The sequence below is a fragment of the Microcebus murinus genome, chromosome 26 (genome assembly GCF_040939455.1).
Source record: "Microcebus murinus isolate Inina chromosome 26, M.murinus_Inina_mat1.0, whole genome shotgun sequence".
Taxonomy (NCBI): Eukaryota; Metazoa; Chordata; class Mammalia; order Primates; family Cheirogaleidae; genus Microcebus; species Microcebus murinus.
The window spans coordinates 14952141-14973611 of NC_134129.1; positions in this window are offsets into that span (position 1 = coordinate 14952141).

Sequence of the window (21471 nt, forward strand, 5' to 3'; positions counted from 1 at the left end):
AGGGTATATACAGAATGCCTATAACTCATTTTAAAATGCCCAAAAAACATAAGGAAGTTCACAAAAGAAATATATTATAAATGACCATTCAGCCTATTAAAAGGCCCTCAACTTCCTTAGTAATTAGGGAAATGAAAATTAGAATTATGATCAGATATCATTTTATATCCACTAAATGGACAAAAAAAAAATTGTGAAGTCTGATAATTTTGACCGAGTATTGATGGAGATGTAGAAAAATAGAATCTTTTATGCTGCTGTTGGAACTGTAAATTAGTACAATTTCTTTGGAAAACAACTTGGCATTATCTAGCACAGGTAAAGGTGACATTTCTATGACCCAGCAATTTTACTCCTAGGTGTATACCCCAGAGAGACTCCTGCACATGTGGACCGGGAGATCTGTTTAAGACTGTTAATTGGAGCACTATTCATATTAGCAAACACACAAGCAAAGCTAAGCAAATATTGTTAGGGAATACCTACATTGTGGTCAACTATTTTTTTTTTATTTCAGCATATTATGGGGATACAAATGTTAAGGTTACGTATATTGCCCATCCCCTCCTCCACCCGACACCTGATAAATGTTATTCCTATATGTCCATTTAAGTGTTGATTTGTTAATACCAATTTGCTGGTGAGCACATGTGGTGCCTGTTTTTCCATTCTTGAGATACATCGCATAGTAGAATGGGTTCCAGTTCTTTCCAGGAAAATACAAGAGGTGCTATATCACCATTGTTTCTTAAAGCTGAATAGTACTCTATGGTATATATAAATAAATATATAATAATAAATTAATTTATTAATATATAAATTAATAAATTAATAAAATGTGATATATATGTACATATATATGTATATATACCACATTTTATTAATTTTATTAATCCACTCATGTATTGATGGGCACCTGTGTTGTTTCCACACCTTTGTGATTATGAACTGTGCTGCTATAACCAAAAGATGTGCATCTACCCAAAAGATCAAATGACACTCTACAAATGGGACACCTGCACTCGAATGTGGTCAACTATTTTTAAAAAGCAAGGGTATACTAAGCACAAAATTCGGGATGGTGGTATTGTCTGAGGGGAAGGCAGGAGGATGGGAATTGGGGAAGAGGACACAGCTAGCTTCAGTTGTATGGTTAATTTGGGGATTCTTCAGTCAACTGGTGGGTCAGAGTGAGTTTGTATATATTGCACATATTCTGTTGTAGGCACAGAATATTACATAAGAAATTATTTTTAATTTGTAACATACACGAATGAATGAAAGTGTCTATGGGCCCGGTGACAAGGAAAGTAAGAGATCTTGGTTAAACATTGGTTCTACTAAGACAGGAGGGAAATGCTGACCCCTCTCCATGGGGGAGGGTCTGCACGTGTGTGCAAGTCTTCTGAGAACATGGGCAGCTACCTTAGTGCCGATGGCCTCTGCCAAGGGTTATGCCTATTAGGGTCCAGGTTGCCAAGTGTCCTGGGTGGCCAAGTGGCGATCAGTTATGGAAAAGACATGCCACTTAGCACATGGATATTGTATGTAGTGATGGGGTGAAATGTATCTTGGGTGATTTCCCATAAAAAAAAACCTAAGGACTCTTCAAGGGCAAGGCCTTTTGGTCTAATTTTTTATTTTTTTGAGATAGAGTCTCACTCTGTTCCCATGGCATCAGCCTAGCTCACAGCAACCTCAAACTCCTGGGCTCAAGCGATCCTCCTGCCTCAGCCTCTTGAGTAGCTGGGACTACAGGTTTATGCCACCATGCCCGGCTAATTTTTTTTTCTATATATTTTTAGTCGGCCAATTAATTTCTTTCTATTTATAGTAGAGATGGGGTCTTGCTCTTGCTCAGGCTGGTCTCGAACTCCTGACCTTAAGCAATCCTCCCGCTTTGGCCTCCCAGAGTGCTAGGATTACAGGCGTGAGCCACGGTGCCCGGCCGGCCTTTTGGGCTAATATCAAGGATACCCTACTTTCTACCTTGATTGCTTAAACTTGGCATCGGACAGAGGCTGTTTTTTCAATACTTCGAATTGTTATTCAAAAGATCCAATGCTTGAAGTCCTGGCATTTTAGAGTTTGTAATATTAGCATCATTCATATAGCCACAACCCCTTTTTAAATGGCTATATATATATATATATATATATATATATATATATATATTTACATATATAATATGTTTGGTTTTTACCCACCCTCCCAAAAGGATACTATGGTTCACCACATGTCAGGACTTTCAAGACAGGAGCTTTGTTGTGTTCATCCCTATATGCCTAAAACTTGGGGAAATAAGTGCTTTGTGTATTTTTAAAACCTCTTAATTTTGAAATTATTATAAATCCACAGGAAGTTGCATAAATCGTACAAAAGGATTCCATGTACACCTCACCCAGTTTCTTCCTACGATTAGAGCTTATATAACCACAGAGCAATATCAAGACCAGGAAACTGACATTGGTACAATGCATGTGCATAGTTCTGTGCCATTTTGTCATGTGTGTAGATTCATGAAACCATCACTGAAGTCAAGACACAGAGCTGTTCCATCACCACAAATGTCTCCCTTTAGGCTACCCCTTTATGGTCATACCCAGCCCCTCCCCCATCATCCCTAAGCCCTAGCAGCCACGAATCTGCCTTCCACCTTTGTAATTTTGTCATTTTGAGAATTTTATATAAGTGGAATCATATGTAATATGACCTTTTGAGCATAGAGTTGGGTCATGTTTTTTGTTGTTTTTTTTAAAAAAATATTTTCTGCCAACCTCTGTCTTTTATATGGTGCATTCAGGCCATTTACATTTAATGTAATTATTGATATGTTATGGCTCAAATATGTCATTTTCTTTTATGTTTTCAGTCTATTTTCTCTCTGTTGTTCAGATTGGGTAATTTCTGAACATGTTTCTGAACATTTCAGGTAGATTGATTCTTCCCTCTGTCTTCTCTGTTCTATTGCTGAACATGTCCAATGAGTATTTTATTTTAAGTTATTGTGTTCTTCAGTTCTAAAATTTCCATTTGGTTCTTCTTTATATCATCTATTTATTTACTGAGACTTTCTATTTTTTTTTTGTTTCACATATGTTTATAACTGCTTGTTGAAGCATGTTTATGATAGTTGTTTTAAAATCCTTGACAGATAAATTCAACATTTATGTCATTTCTATGTTGATATCTGTTAATTGTCTTTTTTTCATTCAAGTTAAGATTTTCCTGGTTTTTAGTGTAATAAGCAGTTTTTAAACTGTATGTTGAATATTTTGGCTATAATAAGACTTTGGATCTTATTTAAATCTTCTGTTTTAGTAGGGCTCCTCAGACACTGTGCTGGGAGGGAAAGAAGGTGCTGTCTTAATTGCTGTCAGGTGAGCAGAAGACCAACTTTCACACATGGCTTCTGTTGATGCCGAGGGGCATGGTGCCTTATTACTGCTGGGTGGTGTAGGAGTGCAGGCTTCTTACCATGTCTTTATTGGCACAGTTGGCTGGGCTGGGGATGGGCACCATGCTACTGCTTCCCATTTGACCTCACTGACACTGTAGAAACAGCTCACTGTTGCTGGGTAGTGTTGAAAATTCTGAATCTGTACTAGGTCTCCTCCAACACCATCCTAGCAGGGAGTGGAGGGGGTGCCTCATTAACACCAGGTGGGGGTAAAAGTATAGGCTCCCTATGGGATCTACAGCTGCACTGGCGGGTGGGGCATGCATGCAATTGCTGAGAGGGCATGAAAGCACGAGAACCCTACTTGCCCTTCTCTGACACCACCTGGGCAGGGGTTTAGAGTGTCTCCTTGTAGCCGCCTAAGCTTCCTGCTCAGCCTTTGCTAAGGGGGGTTGGGACCACATTTTTTCCATAGTGTTTGGCTAGGGAGAGGAAATTATTGTCTAAAATTTTTCTGTTTTGCTAGGCTGTCCCTCTCCTGGTCTTTTGTAGAGGGGGCGGGTTTTGAGGGGACTACTTTTATCTGCATCTATTGTCATTTCTTGGTTATCAGCTTTTCCGGTACCTAGCCTGTGACATATGAGGAAAAAGAAAACTCAGGGAACTTTACCACTTTCTTGTTCCTTGGGTTGTGATGTCCCTAGGTGGTCTGCCTTCTTCTTTCCACTGTTTAGAGTCTTCTCATATTTGTTATACATGTAACATCCAGGGGGTTTAGCTATACTTAGTGGGAGCAATGGGGGAAGTGTGTCTATTCCATCTTGTTCTGGAACCAAAAATGGCTTACAGGTTTTAATTTGATGTATTGGTGAATAAGTAAATTACCCTCTGCCTTTCCTCTTTTTTCTCTATCTCCTATTGTTCCTAAAATGGGAATGAGCATACAGTAAATACTAGAATAGCTTGGGAGAAGCTCTCCTTCTCTCTTTCTTTCTTGTTTCTTTAAACCATCTTACTACAAAGAAAGAATCAGCAGAAGTTGGGCCTCTGTGAGAAGTCCCATGGTCACTGATGATAAGAAACTGACATACTTTGTGGACAGTCTAGGTATTTGTCATAGTCACTGTGGATATAGCATTAAGCACAACTTGATGTTTTGATTTGGGGCAATAATGCAATGTGGTGGGGTCTTCATTTGTCACAGCAGATACTCAATGGGCTTTTTCAATCTAGAAACATGTTCCTCTGGTTCTAGGAAATTTTCTTGGTTTATTTCTTTCATAATTTTTTCATCCATTTTCTTTGTTTGTTGTTTTGGAACTTATGTTTGTAGGATATTGGACCTACTCTTTTGAGTCTCTAATCTCAACCTGAATCTGTTCTCTCAGTGTCTGATAGAACTCACAGGTAAAATGTTCAAGGATGAGTTTTTACTTTGTGAAAATATTTTAAATTATTGATATTATTTCTTTAGTAAGTATAAGATTATTCAGATTTTTCTTTGTCTTCCTGAATTGATTTTTGTCTTTTTTTCCTGACAGTTTTTCATGCATCTAAGTTTTCCAATTTACTTATTATTAATATTCACTAGCCTTCTTGTCACTGTTCTATGTTGATAATTATGTTCAATTAATTATTAAAACATTATTTATTCATTCTTTCTCTATTTTCTCAGTCTTATCAGAGGTTTGTTGCTTTACTAGTCTTTTCAAAGAATCAACTTTGCTTTGATAATATTCTTTTTTTTTTTTTTTTTTTTTTTGAGAGAGAGTCTCACTTTGTTGCCCAGGCTAGAGTGAGTGCCATGGCATTAGCCTCCCTCACAGCAACCTCAAACTCCTGGGCTCAGCAATCCCACTGCCTCAGCCTCCCGAGTAGCTGGGACTACAGGCATGCGCCACCATGCCCGGCTAATTTTTTGTATATATATTTTAGTTGGTCAATTAATTTCTTTCTATTTTTGGTAGAGACAGGGTCTCGCTCAGGCTGGTTTTGAACTCCTGACCTTGAGCAATCCGCCCACCTCAGCCTCCCAGAGTGCTAGGATTACAGGCGTGAACCACCATGCCCAGCTGATAATATTCTTTATCTGCTTATTATTTAACTTTAGCTCTTTTATGTTTATTACTTCTTTCTTTCAATTTTATATATTTTCTGTTGTTCTGTTACTAAATTTTTAAGTTATATTTTGGCTTGCTTTTAGTCTTCCTTTTTTAGAAGAAACATTTGCTTCAAAATTTACCTGTAAGTATAGCTTTAGCTGCATCACACATTTTTATTCTTTCCATTCTGAGAATTTAAATTTTTCCATGATTTATTCTTTGACTGAAGTTATAACATATTTATAAGCATGTGTTTAATATAATTGTTTAAAAGGGGGTTTGGTTGTTTTTGTTATTGATTTCTGACATAATTGCATTTTGGTCAGATATGAACTCTGATTTCCTTAACATTTTTTGAGGCTTATTTTATGGCCTTACACATGGTCAGTTTTTATACATTTCCTATGTATATTTAAAAAAAATGTCAATAACCAAATTTTAGATGCATTGTCTTATATTTGTCTGTTAGATCAAGCCTATTAATTTTATTGGTCAAGTTCATATTCTTACTAGTTCTTTTGTCTACCTGATGTCTCAGTTACCAAGGGAATATGTGAAAATATCTCACTATGATGGCGAATTTATCAATTTTGTATTTGTTATGCCTTGTTAGCAACTTTAATTTTAAAAAATATGTATTGATTCTTTGCCTTTAACAGTGTTTTATTACTTTAAGTTGATTTTATCTGATGTCATTGATGTCAATTTAGCTTTTATTTAGTGTTTGGATGATAATATTCTTTCATCCTTTTAGTCTCAATCTATTTGTATCCCTAGATTTTAGTTGGCTCTCTTGTAAATAACATATAGGTGAATTTGTTTCTTTATCCAGTCTGACAGTCTTTGGCTTTTAACTGGAGAGTTTATGCATTTACATTTATTGTGATTACTGGTATTTGGATCTATTTTACTGTTTATGTTGTGTTTTATATTTATATTTTTTCCTATTTATCTTTTATATGTATTTTTCTCTTTTTTAATACTTTCTTTTGAATTGAGTTTGTGTTTTTTTCATTTCATTTTCCCCTCAACTAATGGTAAGTTATATCTTCATCTTTATTTATAAATGATTCCCTAGAAATTTTAGAATGCATTTTAATTTAGAAAAGGCTAACATTATTTCATTTATTTATTCTTTTCCCAAATATTATAAACAACTTAAAATGCCTTTAATTCTGTTCACTCCATCCCAATTTATGAGTATTTGCTATTATTATCTAGTATTTTAGTCCTTTTAGTTTTTAACCCCTCAAATTATAATGTCGTTTTAGGTTCATCCACTTATTTAACATTTTGTTAGCTCATCATTTCTTCTTTTATTTCAGATTTCCATGGAGCTCATTATCCTTTCCGGAGTATATTTTTTAGACATTCCTTTAAAAGAGGTCTCTCAATTTTTATTTTCTGAAAATATCTTTATTTTACTCTTGTTTTTGAAAGACCATTTCTGTGGTAGTGTCATTCTAGGTTGTTGGTTATTCCTCTCCGCTTTAAAAAAAATTCCATTATGTTCTGATTGTTACTATGGCTAGTGAGAATAGCCACTAATTTCTTGATAGAGAAATTCGATCAGTCAAATTTGTTACTATGTCAGTAATCTGTCTTTTTTTTCTGGTTGCTTCAAAGATTTTCTTTTTCTTTTTCCTTTTTAAAAATTCTCTTCCCCTCCCTTTCCTCCCTCCTCCCCTCCCTCCCTCCCTCCCTCCCCTCCTTCCCTCCTTCCCTTCTTCCTTCCTTCCTTCCTTCCTTCCTTCCTTCCTTCCTTCCTTCCTTCCTTCCTTCCTTCCTTCCTTCCTTCCTTCCTTCCTTCCTTCCTTCCTTCCTTCCCTTTGTTTAGAGTTCTGTAGAATCATTACAATGTATCTAGCCTTGGATTTCTTTTTATTCATTCTGCTTGGTATTTATTTTGTCTCCTGTATCTGAGGATTTCTGTCTTTTATAAATTTGAGAAAATTCTTAGTCAACATCTCTTTGAATAATTGCCTTCTGCTACATTTTCTCTATTATCCCTTTCTTATATTCCAATTATTAACAGATAGATGTTAGAGCTCTTGATTACAGTCCATGTCTTTTTTTCCCCCAAATGTATATGTTCATTAAGGACTGATGGCTTAATACCTGCAGGTTTCTGTTAGTTTTATAAACATGTGTGTTCAAAACATTTTGACTGAGCACATTCTGATCACAAGGCCGGCATATGTTACTGTGGATTCAGTTCAAGTCCAGATCAGCAATGATTTGATTATCAAGCCTGTGATCTTTTCTGGAATTGAAACATCACACTGGGAAGAGACTTGTCCGGTACAGTTGCTTGTAATTGCACTTTCCTCTCAATTGCTCAGGTCCCTATATCAGGAGCGCTAATCCAATTTTCTCAGACCCCATCTCCCTACTGGCCAGCAAAGGTTCCATGCTGGGTCTTGCAAAATTAAGCTTTTCTTCCACCGAAGGTTTGAATCTGAGCACAGATGTCAGAGTTAATCCAGTCACCCCAGGCCCTCTTAAACCCATAGAAAAGTGGATTTGTCTTGCTGCTTTTTCTAATGGTGTGGAATTTTCCTTTACTCAGCGACTTTCCTCACTTTGTTGGTCATACCTAATTGGGTTTATCTTTGTCTGAACCAACGTGACGATGGGCAGATCTTTTGGCCAGTGGACTGTATTTATTTCTAGGCCTAAAATGTGGGTCATAGACATCTCTAGAGACTAAATATCCACTGGGGAATCCCTACCCCACTCTAGCTGTTTGTTCTGAAAACAAAACTGTCATCAGTGACCCTGGAAAACACAACCTGGAGTTTGAAGCATGTTGTAGCAGTTACATGATATCACAGCTAAAGTGAGTATGCCCACTGGTGTTAATTGGGGTCAACTTCCAACATGCTTTTGAGGTCTGTGATTGCTACAACCTAAGTCTCTTAAAGACTGCATACTTACCAATAGTTCAGCCAGATCCCTGGTCTTCTGGATACTTGTCACTTACTATCATAGTTGAACATCTAATTTGAGGTTGGGTTTCCTAACTAAGCTTTTGGCTTTCAAGGCCATCTCTAGCAAATTTTTCTTCTATCCCTGGTTCTTGGCAGTACCATCTGGATAAGACAGAAGGATTTGTTTCAAATCCTGACTGTAACACTTTTTAATTGTGTGATCTTGGGCAAGTTACTCAAACTCCGTTAATTTCTTCATCTGCAGAATTTGGACAGTAATGTTCATCTCAGAAGTTCGTTGTGAAGATTAAGTGAGATAATGTATGTCAGACACCTAGCATAGCACATGACTTACAGTTCGTGCTCAGCAGATAATAGTTTTTCTGGTTACCTTACTGACAAGGTCTTGTCCTCAGTTCCACCAAGAATGGGTTGCTGACTTATTGCCAAGGAAATATAGACTGCGAATTTAGGTTCAAAATTGTATGGGGAGCAAGAAGCACCAGCCAAACTGGGCTTGGCAGACTGATTTCCTACACTTGCCTTGGCCCAGTCTTTGGCAGACATGTTGCAATATTGCAGTGAATGTGAAGCAAAGGGGAGATTGGCAGAAGACGGGGCAGGTTGGATTATAGGATTGTTTTGCAGCCCTGGCCCTTCTCCGGAGGCACAGCCTGCGTTCATCACTCCCCGTTTCTGCTGCCTGCAGTTCCTCTTTGCTTCTCACTGTGTGATTTACGAGGTCACTTTGTTCTGTGTGCTGGGAGATCGTCACTTTATCCAGTGCCCTAAAGCTCTGAGAAGAGCTGTGTTGGGTGTTGCAGTGGGCACAGGGACATGCAGAAAAGTGATCATAAAAAGAGATCAGCTACAGGAATCTGTCCCCAAGGAGCCCACCGCGACTGGATAGATGAGATGGACACCATACAAGCAATGCCGCTGCAGCGCTGGGGGTGACCCTCCTGGGAGGTCAGAGACAGGGACACCAGTGCTGAGAAGTAAAAGCGTATGGTATATAAAGAGTTATCCAAAAAGAGCACATGTGTGTGCACACATGTACATGCCTCTGTGTGTTTAGCGGGGGGTAGGGGGGAGTGGGAGAGTTAGGGAGGGACAAGAGATGGCGCATTTGGAAATTGCACCTGGCGTGAAGATGCACTTGTGCGCATTTCTGGGAGGTGAGAACACGCAGGGGATGGCTGAGGGACTGTCTGCCCGCTGCCATTGGTGCCTCCCTGGCGTCACGTACAGAGGGTTGCCTGGTGACCGGCATGGGACCAAGGAACATTCTGCTATGAAGACCCTACTGTTGGCGCCAACCCCCCTTTTCACTGCTTGTCATTGGTGTTCCTTTCTTCCTGTTGCTTGTCGTCTTCCCCTTCCATCACCTTCTAAAATGCATTTTTTTTTTAATTTTTTGATTTTCTGCACCCCTGTGCTTTGTTGAGGGGGGCTTTGCTGCCACGTGAGGAATCTCAGGGAGCAAGCCCACAGGGGGCAGGTGTGGGTGCGGTCCCAGCCCTGGCTTACTCGGTTCAACCGGGCGCAGACACCTGCTAAGCTTGCGCTGTGCTGAGTCCCAGCTTTGGCCCCAGACCCTGAGGGCCCCTCTGCTGGCTTTCCTCTAAGAGGAGGTTTTTCTCTCAGCCCCCGTGTTCAGAAAAGGAATGGTAGTGCTTCTTCCTGCAGCCCAGTTCTGTTCCTCAACTTGTCGCTGAAACTGTTTTATAGTCACCCAAATCCGGACTGGGAGGAGCATTGCTCTCTCTCTGAAGTCAGTCTCTCTCCGTCCCCCAAGTCCCTCTTTCTGTCTCCCCCCATCCCTACCCCACATGAAAAATCTCATGGCCATCTCTCTCTCCAACTTTCAAAGCTCTTATAGTGACCATTCCCCGATGTCCCAGTCCCTCGGCCTTTTCTGTGCCGCCCCAAATTCATATGCTTTTCTAACAGTGTGACTAATATTTTTTTGAGAACCTAATATGTGCTAGATGCTCTACCTACGTGAACTCACGCAGTCCTTGCAAAAATCATGTGAGGTAGATGTTCTTATCTGAACTTGTTAAAAACAAGAATATTGAAGTTCAAAGGTATAAAGTAATTTGCCCAAAATCACCAGCTAGTGATTTTAGTAGAGCTAAAATTCAAATCAGGTCTGACTCAAAAGCCCATGAGTTTTGTTTTATATTTAAAAAAAAATTTTTTTGTTTTTTATGAGACAGAGTCTCACTGTGTCACCCAGGTTAGAGTGCCGTGGCGTCAGCCTGGCTTCACAGCAACCTCAAACTCCTGGGCTCAAGTGATCCTCCTGCCTCAGCCTCTCGAGTAGCTGGGACTACAGGCATGTGCCATCATGCCCAGTTAATTTTTTCTATATATTTTTAGTTGGCCAATTAATTTCTTTCTATTTTTAGTAGAGACAGGGTCTCGCTCTTGCTCAGGCTGGTCTCGAACTCCTGACCTTGAGCGATCCTCCTGCCTGGGCCTCCCAGAGTGCTAGGATTACAGGCGTGAGCCACAGCGCCCAGCCTTATATTTTTAACATTTTTTTAAATTATGAAATGTCTATGTAGAGATAGCAAATAGTGCATAAAAACAAAGATGCAGTCTCCTATATTCTTATATCCTAACTTATTATTTATGGTTTCTGTTCAGTCTTTATCTTATACAGTTTTAAATACATAGTTATAAAATTGGCACATATACAGTATGTATATATTATACACGTATATACACATAATTTTCTGTACTATTTTTACTTAGCATTGTATCATAAATATTTTTCTTATCACTAAATTGTTTTCAAAAATGAGATTTTTATTACATAATAGTCTATCTTCTGTGCTATATTATATTTACTTATTTTTCTATCGTTAGTATTTTATTTTTTTCTTTCTTAAAACTACATAAACAATGCTGAGATAATACTTGCAAAAACAGTTCTGGAACACCCATTTTATTATTTTTTAAATGATTAGAAGTAAAAATTTTAGGTGTGTTTTGCTTTCAAGATTCTTAACATATGTCAACAAATTAAATTCAAGGAAAATTATACCTATTCACACTGTCGTCAGAAATATATAAAATCATTTTACCGAACCCTTTCTAACAATAAGTTCTTAAAAATATTTCTCTGTTATTTGTTGATAACAATTACATGCCGGGATTTTCCTCAGTTTGCCTTGGTCAACCGCTAGCCTTCGTGTTGAATCGCTTCTCAGGCATACAGAAAAATGACTATAAATTTTTGCTGCCTAATTGGCAGCAAAAAATTTCCAGTGGCCAGCTAGGCTTCATGAAGTGGATTTCAAGAGAGAATTTTCTATCTTCATCCATAGTTGGTTTCCTGATTACAAATCATCAATGAAATCATTGGTATTTCTATTACTTTGGAAAGACAACATAACTTTTAAAAGCATGGATTCTGGAATCAGATCGTCTGGTTTAAATAGCAGGTCTGCCATGAACTGGCAGAATGAATTTGGGGAAATTATGTTTTCCTTGTGCAAGTTCTCATCATTTGTAAAAATCGTGGGGATTGTGCTAGGACCTTTCTCACGAGAGTTGTGGGAGAAAGAAAGAGTGCTCATGGGTAGTCATGAACTCCCCGGCATTTCCCAGCCTTCCTTGCTGTGACTGGGGCCATTTGACTGGATCTAGACCATGGACTGGGAGCAGAAATATCACATGTCATTCCAAGGCCAAGCCAGCTGAGAGCTGGTTTGCCTCCTACCACAGTGCCCTTGAATCAGTAGCTCTAGGTGGCTGGTTGAAGACACCAGAGATTAAGTGACTCCAGGTTTCTGACTTGAGTTACCATTGAGTGCTGGTGGTCTTTATTCATCAAAATTCAGCCCACAGGAGGAAGAGAAGACTTTTGGAGAAGAGCATAATTTCTTTATTGGATGGGCTGTGTTTGAGATATCTCTGGGACATTCTGTTGAGGTGTCTGAAAGGTGTTTGGATATATGGGCCAGAGCTCTTGGGAGGCAGACAGAGTAGTGTGGAGTGGAGGAGCATTTCCGGTAATCCTCAGCTTTGAACCAAAAGCTCGGAGACACTAGAGCTGCAGGGAGAGCCCTGAGGTAGGTGCAGGAGCAGCGGGGCCAGCCTCAGGGATGGCAGCAGGGTCACTCAAGGTTGGGATTAGTCTGCTGTGGGTCCCCCAAGACTCTAACAGGGAGAGAATCTTGAATGGGGAGGGGATAGGGTTCCTACAGTTCCACCATGGAGCTTTGGAGCCAGCAAAAGCTGACACATGAACGTGATCTCATTAGCACCCACGTGCAGAATGGTTTACCCATTCATCCCAGGCCTTATCTTATTATTATTCAGGAATATGAGGCCTCATACTTCCCTCTTCAAACCATTACCTTGGTCTTTTCCCTCTTTTATCCACTCAGAAATCATTGCCCCAAATGGAGGTAGCTTGTGGAAGCAACTGGGACTCTAGACGCTTTTAATTATGGATTTAAATGCTGGGTAGAAACTTACTAGCTATGTAAACTTGGTTAAACTCCTTTGCTTCTCTAAGCCTCAGTTTCCTTTTCTGTAACCTCACGTGATGTTGAGATGTTTAAATAAGGTGATATAGAAACATCTGATGCAGCTGGTTTTCCTTCTTTCATTATTTTAATTGATTAGTACTTTTTTTGTTTTGTTTTAATGTAAGCATCTCACCCAGAGACATTTTTTCCTCTGCAGAAGAGTGCTTTTGTACACCTTCTGGCAAGGGTTCTAGAACCTTCCTTGAGGTACAAGAGCCTGACCCTCATTTTAATGAGTGTTGTTTTAGTTTCCTTTCAGGCATGTATCTGATGGGCTTCAATTAATTAAATAGGTTTATCTTTCACTTTGATAAAATTTCAGAAAACCATTGTTCAACAAAATGGATGGGTTCATTCACTTTTTTTTCCCTGTGCTCTGCAAACTGCAGTCAAATCCTCTGATAGTTCAATCTTGTCTGGCACAACTTTGTGTTTCTGAGCACAATGGATGAAGGTCGCTGCTGTTTCTGCTTCTCATCTACCTCGTTCATCTCTGAGGTTTGTCATCTCAAATTCCTGTTGTACTCACCTGCTGTAGACACTGACTGAACTTCATATCCCATCCATAGCACTTGGCCTGGGGGATCATGTGGATTCTGCTCACCTTTTGTGAATGGTGTAGCCATATTGCCGAGATGTTCAAATGCCTGATAAAGGGTAGGGCTCTGCCCATCAAAACACTTGTGATTATAACTTGGTTATGGCCTCAGTAGGAAAAGGAGTCGTTCCAACTACACAAGATGAATTTTAGTGATTCCCATAATCTTCCATCCAGCTTCTCCAGGCCAGATTCTTTTTCTTTTTGACAGAGTCTCACCCTGTCATCCAGGCCAGAGTGCCATGCCATGGTGTCATCATAGTTCACTGTAGCCTCAAACTTCTGGGCTCAAGCAATCCTCCTGCCTCAGCCTCCCAAGTAGCTGGGAGTACAAGTGCACATACCCCGATAATATTTCTATTTTTGGTAGAGATAAGGTCTTGCTCTTGCTCAGGCTGGTCTCAAACTCCTGAGCTCAAGTGATCCTCCCACCTCAGCCTCCCAGAGTGCTGGGATTACAGATGTGAGCCACCACGCCCAGCCCAGGCCAGATTCTTAAATAGTGTGGGTCCTTCCTTTCATCATTGTTAGCCTGGGACCAAGGGCATTGAGTACCTTTGGAAAAGCTGACCCATGATCCCTTTGGAGCGGGGACTCCAAAGATACTTGAAAGGTGGAGCTTATGCTTTGGAGCATTTCCAAAGCAATACGAAAGGACCATTCTCTCTTGGCCAGCCTTGATGGCTTTCCAGGAAAATTAGCCATTGCCACAGCCTTTGTCATGCATGTCATCATCTGACATTTCTTTGTCTCTTTCAAGAGTTAGATATTCAAGTAGCTTGAGTGGCTTGTATCAGACTACGAAGAGCATTTCTGGGGATTGGAGGGGAGAGGAAAGAGATATTTCATTACTTTGCCAGCAAAGGAGTTAGGATGGAGACTCCTGTCTGAAAGGCCATCCTCCTAATAATAAGCAGAAACACAGCGCTTTTAAAGGATGGGGTCTCAGCTTCAGACAATTACTGTTCAACTACAGTTCATGATTCTGATCCTCCCATGACTGTTGAAGACAATCTCCTGACCTCCACCCAGGACCTCCCTTTACCAGGTCTGGGCTGGGCGGGGCTGAGGCAGGAATGCAGATCTTAGTTCTCAAAAAGGAGTGGAGGATGTTTTAAAGAGACAGAATATACTTTTGCTGTTTTTTTCAGACCATATCCTCTATTACATATTCCCCACTCTCTGTATTTCTACTTCCGTATCTATGGTAGGAGGGGTGATGTAGTCATTGAGCTACTTCCTGCTGAAATGAGAGTCACATTTTAGATGGATGGTTTACACCATTTTGTTTCATCTTAATCACCTTTGCAAAAATGACCCAAGGTGCTACCCTTAGATGGTCATATGCGCCCTTCTTTTGCATCCTATTGGTCTGGATACTTTATAATTAGCAACTGGTGAAAGATTATTTTACCTCTGCAAACGAGTCGTGTCTTAGTTTACTGAAAGGCTTTATTACATACAATCATGGCTTCTTTTTGCCTCTAGAGTTGACCTTCTGTTTTCTGAAGTTACTTTAAGGATCATCTTTCAGAAAGCAAACAAGCCTGGCTTATAAACCACTTCAGCGCCTGTTTATCCAGAGTTAAGGGTGAGGACACTATTAGGCGTGAAAAAACAATTAATTTCATGGGTATTAGGCTGTCGCTCCATGATTCACCTCCAAGGACTGAGTGTCTTAAGCTGCTGTAGAACAAGAGGACGCTGAGGCCAGTGCCCCCGGGGGAAGAGGCTAGATTGAATATTCCTGAATTTGCTTTCTGACTAAATATTTAGAAACATCCACCCTTCATTTTTCATCTTTTTGCCTGCACACTCGATTAAACATTTATAAAAGGAACTGCAAAGGCAAGTGATCACCGCAATGAGGACCAGATGCGATTGGGCCTCCGGAAAAGACAGCAAGTGGGGACGGTGGGGAAAGGCAAGACGAATGGGGCAGCCAGAGATGTGTCTTGCAGAAGGCTGGGGAGAACATTCTGGAATCATCTCTGTCTCTCGACGAGGTCAGGCAGGTTCAGGCTGAGCCAAGAACTCATAAATACCTCTGGTAAGTGAGTTAATCATTTAATGAACACAGAAATTATTTATGGGCCTCGAGGCTAAAGGTTAATGGGCAGGGTTTCAAGAACAATTTTTTTTTTTTAAGTAGTCAGTAATAGACTACAACTAATATCTTGCGTTCCCACATTAAAACAAGACACTGGTTCAAATGAACTAATGCACATCTTGGATTCAAAATCATAAAACGATATGATTGGGAGACTGAGAAAAATTGAAACCTTAAGATATAAATAAGAGAAACATATGGTATGTAGTATATAGTAGATATTGGAAAGTTAATTGTCTATATTTTAATCTTCCTAAATAGCTCATGGTTCTAAGAGGTCAGGGACTTATCTTCATCTTTCTGTTTCTTATAGTGGGTTGAATTAACTTGAATTCAATAAATGGGAGTTGAATTCAATTTAATTTAATGTATCATTTACATTGTGGTCATACATTGTGTAGTCAGAAAAAAAATCAATAAAATTGTTTCTAATACCAAGAATCTCCCTATAATGGATTTAATTTACCCTCACCTCCAAATTGAGGAAAAAGAAATAATGATTCTATAATAAACTTATATATATTTAGCTAGGTGCAAAAGTAATTGCAGTGTTAGTATTGTTGAAGTTTGCTGTTTGATATTGGAATACATTCTTCAAATAAATGTGATTATGTTATACATCATTTTAATGTGCATTTCTAATTGTACTTTGTTCTTTTTGCTAATGGCTTATTACTTGCTGTTTATTTTATATTTATTTTAGACTATGGAAATGATGTTAGACAAAAAGCAAATTCGAGCAATTTTCTTATTAGAGTTCAAAATGGGTCGTAAAGCAGCGGAGACAAATTTGGCCCAGGAACTGCTAACGAAGGTACAGTGCAGTGGTGGTTCAAGAAGTTTTGCAAAGGAGACAAGAGGCTTGAAGATGAGGAGCACAGTGGCCCGCCATCAGAAGTTGACAATGACCGATTGAGAGCAGTCAACAAAGCTGATCCTCTTACAACTACAGGAGAAGTTGCTGAAGAACTCAATGTCGACCATTCTACGGTCCTTGGGCATTTGAAGAAAATTGGAAAGGTCAAAAAACTCCATAAGTGAGTGCCTCATGAGTTGACCGAAAATAAAAAAAAAATCATCATTTTTGGAGTGTTGTCTTCTCTTATACGCAAGAACAACAAGCCATTTCTCAAATCGGATTGTGACATGCAATGAAAAATGGATTTTATATGACAACCGGTGATGACCAGTTCACTGGTTCGACCAAGAAGAAGCTCCAAATCACTTCCCAAAAGCCAAACTTTCGCCCAAAAAAAAGGTCATGGCCACTGTTTGGTGGTCTGCTGTTGGTCTGGTCCACTATAGCTTTCTGAATCCCAGCAAAATCATGACATCTGAGAAGTATGCTCAGGAAATCAATGATATGCACCAAAAATGCCACGCCTGCAGCCAGCATTGGTCAACAGAAAGGGCCCAGTTCCTCACGACAACGCCCAACTGCATAATGGACAACCAGCGCTTCAAAAGTTGGATGAGTTGGGCTACCAAGTTTGGCCTCACCTACCGTATTCACCTGACCCCTCTCCAGCCGACTGCCCCTTCTTTAAGCATCCCGACAACTTTTTGCAAGGGAAAACGCTTCCACAACCAGCAGGACGCAGAAAATATTTTCCAAGAGTTTGTTGAATCCTGAAGCACGGATTTTTTTTACACTATGGGAATAAGCAAACCTATTTCTCGTTGCCCAAAATGTGTTGATTGTAATGATTCCTATTTCGATTAATAAAGATGTGTTTGAGCCTAGTTATAATGATTGAAAATTCACAATCCGAAACGGCAATTACTTTTCACCAACCTAATATTAGGCAACTGTAAAGAATTCCAGCTGTTATTTTTCCACCCACCAGAGGCAAGTGGACTGAAAACGAAGGATTGCTAACAGCAATAAGAACAGCATGCACTCAGAGTAGAGACACTATGCTATGTGTTTTACATGTGAATACATCTAATCCTCATAAAACCTAATGAGATAGGTAGTGTTATTGATCCCATTTTACAGAGAGAGGAACTGAGGCACAGAGAGGTTGCAGTACTTGTGCAAGGCCACACAGCTAGTTAATGGCAGAACCCGGATTTGAACTGGTGCACTTAGGCCCCAGGATCTCTGCTGTGGACTATGTCACGCCGTACTGTGAAACAAGCTGGAATGAAGTTAGAGTTAGAAACAAAATAGCATAAAATTACAAGACAGGGAGCATTGCATTTCATCTGGAGAATTCAGGGAAGACTTTCTGAAGGAGTTTCCAGATGCAATGAATAAACAACGAGTTGGATTTCAGCAGGTGGAGAAGGAAAGAGGTCTTTAAAAACAGGGTGGGCTTGGATATATGGTTGGGGTTGTAAAGAAGGGTGTTTCAGATGAGAGAAAGGGTTGAGAAGGAAAATGGAGAAAGACAAACTCAAGCCAATTTGGGGAAATGGTGGCTAGAGCATTTCTCCAGAGAGCACACCTGCTGAGAGACTGGGACAGGTGTGGATGACGGGGCCATGAACTTGGTCCCTTAAGGCAGTGGAGAGACCATGGGACACTACTGAAAACCGTTCAGCTAGGCAGTAACATGAGTACAAAGTCTTCCTGGCACCATCTCCCCCAAGAGTTAGCCTTGGAACTTGGAAACCCATCCTGCCTGATCATTGCATTGAATCAAAAGTTAAGCCCAAACATAGACCATGGATTTCAAGGAACTACAATTTTAGCTCTACAGATTAGGCTATCTTGTTTATTTTCCATTGAACAGTCAATGACCAATTGACTCTTCTCAATTGGTCATTGTCCACTTTTGATGGCCAGCCACTGCACTCCTCATCTTCAAGGCTCTTGTTTCCTTTGCAAAACTTCTTGAACCACACTGCACGTTCGTTGGCAGTTCCTGGGCCAAATGCATTGCTGATGTTGCGAGCTGTCTCCAGTGCTTTACGGCCCATTTTGAATTCCTTTTTATTTTCCTTTACTATTGTGGCTTCTATTTTTTGTTTTTTTAGACAGAGTCTCACTCTTGTTGCCCCGGCTAGAGTGCCGTGGCATCAGCCTAGCTCACAGCAACCTCAAACTCCTGGGCTCAAGCCATCCTCCTGCCTCAGCCTCCTGAGTAGCTGGGACTACAGGCATGCGCCACCATGCCCGGCTGATTTTTTGTATATATTTTTAGTGGGCTAATTAATTTCTTTCTATTTTTACTAGAGATGGGAGTCTCACTCTTGCTCAGGCTGGTTTCGAACTTCTGACCTTGAGTGATCCTCCCGCCTCAGGCTCCCAGAGTGCTAAGACTACAGCTACCACTATTGTAGCTTCTAAAACGACAATGTTGGGTTTCGATGACCAAAACATACAAAAATATTCCTATCCTCATAGTGCTAACAATCTAGTGGGAGAAGACACACTGTACAAGATAAAGTAAGTAAAAAGAATATATGAATGTTAGTGATAAAAGGAAAGGAGGAAAAAAAATAAGACGGGAAGGGGGACAAAAAGGGTGGGGTATGGGGTTCTAGATGGGGTTTTCAGGGAAAGCTTCTCTAAGAAGGTGACTTTCAAGCAAAGACTTGAGAGCGTTGGAGAGGGCCCACGTGACTATGTAGAGGAAGAGCATTGCAGGAAGAGGGACAAAGATGTGCAAAGCCCTGAGAGGCAAGTGCCTGAAATGCAATGGCTGAGGCAGGAGGCTGGGTGGCTGGTGGCCAGAGGGACAGAGTCGGGGTGTCAGTAACTAGAGATGAAGTGAGTGGGAATACGGGAGGGGCAGATCGCGTAGACCCACATGGCACATGCTAGGGACATAGCTGCACCCTGCAGCCACGATGGTTTTGAGGCAAAGGATGAACATGATCTGACTGAGGATAAGGAAAAGTAGGGGGCAAAGGCCAAAACAGGGAGATCTGGTAGAAGTAGGGCGGAGCAATGGTGGTGGTGCTAAACTTTGAATGTATTTTGAAGGTAGAGCCTGTGGAGTTTTCTGATGGGCAAGATGCGGAGTGTGAGAGAAGGAGAGGAGTCAAGAACAACATGGTGGATTTTTGCCTGCATGCCTGGAGGACGGGAGCAGCTGTTTGCTTTTTGATAATGGTGGAAGCAGAGCTCCCACGGACCCGGTTTTGGGTGGGACTGGTTGGAGATGTCTATTAGACGTTTGAGCAGAAATAGCCACTCGGAAAGTGGGTATCAGACCTGGGGTTCAGGAAAGGGGCTTAGGCCAGCGACACACAAGTTGGAGCTGCAGCACACGGATAACATTTAACCCTTTGCACTCGCTTGCTTTTTTCTCCATTCCTTTATTCTCTTCGGGATTTAATTTTTTAAATACCCCAGAATAATAAATACTGGAGTTTCTTTGCATGCAAACTTATTATTTGGATTTTTTATATATATTTCAAATTATTGATACATTCAAAGAGTCATTTTGATCTCTATAATTTTTCATGGCGCGAGCTGCCACCGATGCTGACCGTGTCGAGTCACACTCGACACCCGAGTGCAAAGGGTTAAAGCTGTAAACTGGGCAAGATCGCCCGAGAGGTGAGCGCTGATGGGTAAGAAGAGGCCCAAGGACTGACCCACGAGCACTGGACATTCCAGGATTGGAGGGATGCAGAGAGCCAGCAAAAGCATCTGAGAAGCAATGGCCAGTGAGGTGGGAGGGAAACCAAGTGGGTGTCATGTCTTAGGAGCCACGGAAAGGAAAGGGTTTCAAGGAGAAGAGAGTTACCAACGGGGGCAGCAGCAGAGGTCAAAGGCAGAGAGTGTGGCTGAGTGTTTTGGGGGGCCGGGGCAGCCCACTCTGTCTTAGCAACGCCATTCTCTTGGCCCGGCATCTTCGCAGGTGGGTACCTGGTGGAGGAAAAGTCCCTTTAGTAAAAAGTTCTTCCTTGGAGCTCTTCCAGGGAGCATGGCTTTTCTTATGTGTTCATTTGTGGGTGCCTTTGTTTTCTCACCAGCAAACTCATTGATCGAAACCTCCTCTGGGCAAAAGCATGGTGCTAGAAGTTGTGCTGGGCTTGCAGGGTGGAGGGAGTTCAGAGAAAGAGAAGACACGGGGCCAGTGGATGCTGTAGCACCCGCCGCACTCCCATTGCCCTCACTTCTGGAGCGGCTGAGGTTGCCACACATGCAACCAGGAGTGGGGCTGGCCAAACAGGATGGCCCTGCCACGGGGAGGGGTTCAAGGAGCACGCAGCCACCATGGCACGAGGAAGCTCCACCCCCTTGCCTCAAAGTGTGCGGGGCTTGGGGAGGGGTGGGGTGTGAATGGGGGTGTGGATGGGGGTGAGGATATGGTGTGAGTGGGTCGTGAGTGGAATGTGTGGGTTATGAGTGGGGGTGCAAATGGTGTGCGAGTGGGAGTGTGAATGGATTTGGAGTGAAATGTGAGTGGGGTGTGAATGGGGTGTGAATGGGCTGAGTGCAGTGTGAGTGGGGGCTTGTGAATGGGGTGGGAGTGGGTTGTGAGTGGGGTGGGGCGAAGTGAGTGGGGGTGTGAATGGGTGGGGAGGTGTGAGTGGGTTGTGAGTGGAGTGTGTGGGGAGTGAGTGGGGTGTGAATGGGTGGAGGTGTGAGTGAGGTGTGAATGGGGAGTGAGTGGGGGTGAATGGGGTGGGAGGTGTGGGGGTTGGGGGAGTGAGTGGGGTGTGAATGGGGTGGGAGGTGTGTGTGGGGGTGGGGGAGTGAGTGGGGTGTGAATGGGGTGGGAGGTGTGGGTGGGGGTGGGGGAGTGAGTGGGGTGTGAATGGGGTGGGAGGTGTGGGTGGGAGTGGGGGAGTGAGTGGGGTGTGAATGGGGTGGGAGGTGTG